Genomic DNA, 6659 nt, shown 5'->3' with positions numbered 1-6659 from the left:
AGGCCAAGAAAAAAGCTGCCGCCAGGCCAAGAAAAAAGCTGCCGCCAGGCCAAGAAAAAAGCTGCCGCCAGGCCAAGAAAAAAGCTGCCGCCAGGCCAAGAAAAAAGCTGCCGCCAGGCCAAGAAAAAAGCTGCCGCCAGGCCAAGAAAAAAGCTGCCGCCAGGCCAAGAAAAAAGCTGCCGCCAGGCCAAGAAAAAAGCTGCCGCCAGGCCAAGAAAAAAGCTGCCGCCAGGCCAAGAAAAAAGCTGCCGCCAGGCCAAGAAAAAAGCTGCCGCCAGGCCAAGAAAAAAGCTGCCGCCAGGCCAAGAAAAAAGCTGCCGCCAGGCCAAGAAAAAAGCTGCCGCCAGGCCAAGAAAAAAGCTGCCGCCAGGCCAAGAAAAAAGCTGCCGCCAGGCCAAGAAAAAAGCTGCCGCCAGGCCAAGAAAAAAGCTGCCGCCAGGCCAAGAAAAAAGCTGCCGCCAGGCCAAGAAAAAAGCTGCCGCCAGGCCAAGAAAAAAGCTGCCGCCAGGCCAAGAAAAAAGCTGCCGCCAGGCCAAGAAAAAAGCTGCCGCCAGGCCAAGAAAAAAGCTGCCGCCAGGCCAAGAAAAAAGCTGCCGCCAGGCCAAGAAAAAAGCTGCCGCCAGGCCAAGAAAAAAGCTGCCGCCAGGCCAAGAAAAAAGCTGCCGCCAGGCCAAGAAAAAAGCTGCCGCCAGGCCAAGAAAAAAGCTGCCGCCAGGCCAAGAAAAAAGCTGCCGCCAGGCCAAGAAAAAAGCTGCCGCCAGGCCAAGAAAAAAGCTGCCGCCAGGCCAAGAAAAAAGCTGCCGCCAGGCCAAGAAAAAAGCTGCCGCCAGGCCAAGAAAAAAGCTGCCGCCAGGCCAAGAAAAAAGCTGCCGCCAGGCCAAGAAAAAAGCTGCCGCCAGGCCAAGAAAAAAGCTGCCGCCAGGCCAAGAAAAAAGCTGCCGCCAGGCCAAGAAAAAAGCTGCCGCCAGGCCAAGAAAAAAGCTGCCGCCAGGCCAAGAAAAAAGCTGCCGCCAGGCCAAGAAAAAAGCTGCCGCCAGGCCAAGAAAAAGCTGCCGCCAGGCCAAGAAAAAAAGCTGCCGCCAGGCCAAGAAAAAAGCTGCCGCCAGGCCAAGAAAAAAGCTGCCGCCAGGCCAAGAAAAAAGCTGCCGCCAGGCCAAGAAAAAAGCTGCCGCCAGGCCAAGAAAAAAGCTGCCGCCAGGCCAAGAAAAAAGCTGCCGCCAGGCCAAGAAAAAAGCTGCCGCCAGGCCAAGAAAAAAGCTGCCGCCAGGCCAAGAAAAAAGCTGCCGCCAGGCCAAGAAAAAAGCTGCCGCCAGGCCAAGAAAAAAGCTGCCGCCAGGCCAAGAAAAAAGCTGCCGCCAGGCCAAGAAAAAGCTGCCGCCAGGCCAAGAAAAAAGCTGCCGCCAGGCCAAGAAAAAAGCTGCCGCCAGGCCAAGAAAAAAGCTGCCGCCAGGCCAAGAAAAAAGCTGCCGCCAGGCCAAGAAAAAAGCTGCCGCCAGGCCAAGAAAAAAGCTGCCGCCAGGCCAAGAAAAAAGCTGCCGCCAGGCCAAGAAAAAAGCTGCCGCCAGGCAAGAAAAAAGCTGCCGCCAGGCCAAGAAAAAAGCTGCCGCCAGGCCAAGAAAAAAGCTGCCGCCAGGCCAAGAAAAAAGCTGCCGCCAGGCCAAGAAAAAAGCTGCCGCCAGGCCAAGAAAAAGCTGCCGCCAGGCCAAGAAAAAAGCTGCCGCCAGGCCAAGAAAAAAGCTGCCGCCAGGCCAAGAAAAAAGCTGCCGCCAGGCCAAGAAAAAAGCTGCCGCCAGGCCAAGAAAAAAGCTGCCGCCAGGCCAAGAAAAAAGCTGCCGCCAGGCCAAGAAAAAAGCTGCCGCCAGGCCAAGAAAAAAGCTGCCGCCAGGCCAAGAAAAAAGCTGCCGCCAGGCCAAGAAAAAAGCTGCCGCCAGGCCAAGAAAAAAGCTGCCGCCAGGCCAAGAAAAAAGCTGCCGCCAGGCCAAGAAAAAAGCTGCCGCCAGGCCAAGAAAAAAGCTGCCGCCAGGCCAAGAAAAAAGCTGCCGCCAGGCCAAGAAAAAAGCTGCCGCCAGGCCAAGAAAAAAGCTGCCGCCAGGCCAAGAAAAAAGCTGCCGCCAGGCCAAGAAAAAAGCTGCCGCCAGGCCAAGAAAAAAGCTGCCGCCAGGCCAAGAAAAAAGCTGCCGCCAGGCCAAGAAAAAAGCTGCCGCCAGGCCAAGAAAAAAGCTGCCGCCAGGCCAAGAAAAAAGCTGCCGCCAGGCCAAGAAAAAAGCTGCCGCCAGGCCAAGAAAAAAGCTGCCGCCAGGCCAAGAAAAAAGCTGCCGCCAGGCCAAGAAAAAAGCTGCCGCCAGGCCAAGAAAAAAGCTGCCGCCAGGCCAAGAAAAAAGCTGCCGCCAGGCCAAGAAAAAAGCTGCCGCCAGGCCAAGAAAAAAGCTGCCGCCAGGCCAAGAAAAAAGCTGCCGCCAGGCCAAGAAAAAAGCTGCCGCCAGGCCAAGAAAAAAGCTGCCGCCAGGCCAAGAAAAAAGCTGCCGCCAGGCCAAGAAAAAAGCTGCCGCCAGGCCAAGAAAAAAGCTGCCGCCAGGCCAAGAAAAAAGCTGCCGCCAGGCCAAGAAAAAAGCTGCCGCCAGGCCAAGAAAAAAGCTGCCGCCAGGCCAAGAAAAAAGCTGCCGCCAGGCCAAGAAAAAAGCTGCCGCCAGGCCAAGAAAAAAGCTGCCGCCAGGCCAAGAAAAAAGCTGCCGCCAGGCCAAGAAAAAAGCTGCCGCCAGGCCAAGAAAAAAGCTGCCGCCAGGCCAAGAAAAAAGCTGCCGCCAGGCCAAGAAAAAAGCTGCCGCCAGGCCAAGAAAAAAGCTGCCGCCAGGCCAAGAAAAAAGCTGCCGCCAGGCCAAGAAAAAAGCTGCCGCCAGGCCAAGAAAAAAGCTGCCGCCAGGCCAAGAAAAAAGCTGCCGCCAGGCCAAGAAAAAAGCTGCCGCCAGGCCAAGAAAAAAGCTGCCGCCAGGCCAAGAAAAAAGCTGCCGCCAGGCCAAGAAAAAAGCTGCCGCCAGGCCAAGAAAAAAGCTGCCGCCAGGCCAAGAAAAAAGCTGCCGCCAGGCCAAGAAAAAAGCTGCCGCCAGGCCAAGAAAAAAGCTGCCGCCAGGCCAAGAAAAAAGCTGCCGCCAGGCCAAGAAAAAAGCTGCCGCCAGGCCAAGAAAAAGCTGCCGCCAGGCCAAGAAAAAGCTGCCGCCAGGCCAAGAAAAAAGCTGCCGCCAGGCCAAGAAAAAAGCTGCCGCCAGGCCAAGAAAAAAGCTGCCGCCAGGCCAAGAAAAAAGCTGCCGCCAGGCCAAGTAAATAGCTGCCGCCAGGCCAAGTAAATAGCAGCCGCCTGGCCAAGTAAATAGCAGCCGCCTGGCCAAGTAAATAGCAGCCGCCTGGCCAAGTAAATAGCAGCCGCCTGGCCAAGTAAATAGCAGCCGCCTGGCCAAGTAAATAGCAGCCGCCTGGCCAAGTAAATAGCAGCCGCCTGGCCAAGTAAATAGCAGCCGCCTGGCCAAGTAAATAGCAGCCGCCTGGCCAAGTAAATAGCAGCCGCCTGGCCAAGTAAATAGCAGCCGCCTGGCCAAGTAAATAGCAGCCGCCTGGCCAAGTAAATAGCAGCCGCCTGGCCAAGTAAATAGCAGCCGCCTGGCCAAGTAAATAGCAGCCGCCTGGCCAAGTAAATAGCAGCCGCCTGGCCAAGTAAATAGCAGCCGCCTGGCCAAGTAAATAGCAGCCGCCTGGCCAAGTAAATAGCAGCCGCCTGGCCAAGTAAATAGCAGCCGCCTGGCCAAGTAAATAGCAGCCGCCTGGCCAAGTAAATAGCAGCCGCCTGGCCAAGTAAATAGCAGCCGCCTGGCCAAGTAAATAGCAGCCGCCTGGCCAAGTAAATAGCAGCCGCCTGGCCAAGTAAATAGCAGCCGCCTGGCCAAGTAAATAGCAGCCGCCTGGCCAAGTAAATAGCAGCCGCCTGGCCAAGTAAATAGCAGCCGCCTGGCCAAGTAAATAGCAGCCGCCTGGCCAAGTAAATAGCAGCCGCCTGGCCAAGTAAATAGCAGCCGCCTGGCCAAGTAAATAGCAGCCGCCTGGCCAAGTAAATAGCAGCCGCCTGGCCAAGTAAATAGCAGCCGCCTGGCCAAGTAAATAGCAGCCGCCTGGCCAAGTAAATAGCAGCCGCCTGGCCAAGTAAATAGCAGCCGCCTGGCCAAGTAAATAGCAGCCGCCTGGCCAAGTAAATAGCAGCCGCCTGGCCAAGTAAATAGCAGCCGCCTGGCCAAGTAAATAGCAGCCGCCTGGCCAAGTAAATAGCAGCCGCCTGGCCAAGTAAATAGCAGCCGCCTGGCCAAGTAAATAGCAGCCGCCTGGCCAAGTAAATAGCAGCCGCCTGGCCAAGTAAATAGCAGCCGCCTGGCCAAGTAAATAGCAGCCGCCTGGCCAAGTAAATAGCAGCCGCCTGGCCAAGTAAATAGCAGCCGCCTGGCCAAGTAAATAGCAGCCGCCTGGCCAAGTAAATAGCAGCCGCCTGGCCAAGTAAATAGCAGCCGCCTGGCCAAGTAAATAGCAGCCGCCTGGCCAAGTAAATAGCAGCCGCCTGGCCAAGTAAATAGCAGCCGCCTGGCCAAGTAAATAGCAGCCGCCTGGCCAAGTAAATAGCAGCCGCCTGGCCAAGTAAATAGCAGCCGCCTGGCCAAGTAAATAGCAGCCGCCTGGCCAAGTAAATAGCAGCCGCCTGGCCAAGTAAATAGCAGCCGCCTGGCCAAGTAAATAGCAGCCGCCTGGCCAAGTAAATAGCAGCCGCCTGGCCAAGTAAATAGCAGCCGCCTGGCCAAGTAAATAGCAGCCGCCTGGCCAAGTAAATAGCAGCCGCCTGGCCAAGTAAATAGCAGCCGCCTGGCCAAGTAAATAGCAGCCGCCTGGCCAAGTAAATAGCAGCCGCCTGGCCAAGTAAATAGCAGCCGCCTGGCCAAGTAAATAGCAGCCGCCTGGCCAAGTAAATAGCAGCCGCCTGGCCAAGTAAATAGCAGCCGCCTGGCCAAGTAAATAGCAGCCGCCTGGCCAAGTAAATAGCAGCCGCCTGGCCAAGTAAATAGCAGCCGCCTGGCCAAGTAAATAGCAGCCGCCTGGCCAAGTAAATAGCAGCCGCCTGGCCAAGTAAATAGCAGCCGCCTGGCCAAGTAAATAGCAGCCGCCTGGCCAAGTAAATAGCAGCCGCCTGGCCAAGTAAATAGCAGCCGCCTGGCCAAGTAAATAGCAGCCGCCTGGCCAAGTAAATAGCAGCCGCCTGGCCAAGTAAATAGCAGCCGCCTGGCCAAGTAAATAGCAGCCGCCTGGCCAAGTAAATAGCAGCCGCCTGGCCAAGTAAATAGCAGCCGCCTGGCCAAGTAAATAGCAGCCGCCTGGCCAAGTAAATAGCAGCCGCCTGGCCAAGTAAATAGCAGCCGCCTGGCCAAGTAAATAGCAGCCGCCTGGCCAAGTAAATAGCAGCCGCCTGGCCAAGTAAATAGCAGCCGCCTGGCCAAGTAAATAGCAGCCGCCTGGCCAAGTAAATAGCAGCCGCCTGGCCAAGTAAATAGCAGCCGCTTGGCCAAGTAAATAGCAGCCGCTTGGCCAAGTAAATAGCAGCCGCTTGGCCAAGTAAATAGCAGCCGCTTGGCCAAGTAAATAGCAGCCGCTTGGCCAAGTAAATAGCAGCCGCTTGGCCAAGTAAATAGCAGCCGCTTGGCCAAGTAAATAGCAGCCGCTTGGCCAAGTAAATAGCAGCCGCTTGGCCAAGTAAATAGCAGCCGCTTGGCCAAGTAAATAGCAGCCGCTTGGCCAAGTAAATAGCAGCCGCTTGGCCAAGTAAATAGCAGCCGCTTGGCCAAGTAAATAGCAGCCGCTTGGCCAAGTAAATAGCAGCCGCTTGGCCAAGTAAATAGCAGCCGCTTGGCCAAGTAAATAGCAGCCGCTTGGCCAAGTAAATAGCAGCCGCTTGGCCAAGTAAATAGCAGCCGCTTGGCCAAGTAAATAGCAGCCGCTTGGCCAAGTAAATAGCAGCCGCTTGGCCAAGTAAATAGCAGCCGCTTGGCCAAGTAAATAGCAGCCGCTTGGCCAAGTAAATAGCAGCCGCTTGGCCAAGTAAATAGCAGCCGCTTGGCCAAGTAAATAGCAGCCGCTTGGCCAAGTAAATAGCAGCCGCTTGGCCAAGTAAATAGCAGCCGCTTGGCCAAGTAAATAGCAGCCGCTTGGCCAAGTAAATAGCAGCCGCTTGGCCAAGTAAATAGCAGCCGCTTGGCCAAGTAAATAGCAGCCGCTTGGCCAAGTAAATAGCAGCCGCTTGGCCAAGTAAATAGCAGCCGCTTGGCCAAGTAAATAGCAGCCGCTTGGCCAAGTAAATAGCAGCCGCTTGGCCAAGTAAATAGCAGCCGCTTGGCCAAGTAAATAGCAGCCGCTTGGCCAAGTAAATAGCAGCCGCTTGGCCAAGTAAATAGCAGCCGCTTGGCCAAGTAAATAGCAGCCGCTTGGCCAAGTAAATAGCAGCCGCTTGGCCAAGTAAATAGCAGCCGCTTGGCCAAGTAAATAGCAGCCGCTTGGCCAAGTAAATAGCAGCCGCTTGGCCAAGTAAATAGCAGCCGCTTGGCCAAGTAAATAGCAGCCGCTTGGCCAAGTAAATAGCA

Source organism: Asterias rubens, chromosome 5 (assembly GCF_902459465.1).
Source record: "Asterias rubens chromosome 5, eAstRub1.3, whole genome shotgun sequence".
In the NCBI taxonomy this organism is placed as follows: domain Eukaryota; kingdom Metazoa; phylum Echinodermata; class Asteroidea; order Forcipulatida; family Asteriidae; genus Asterias; species Asterias rubens.
This window is presented reverse-complemented; position numbering follows the sequence as displayed.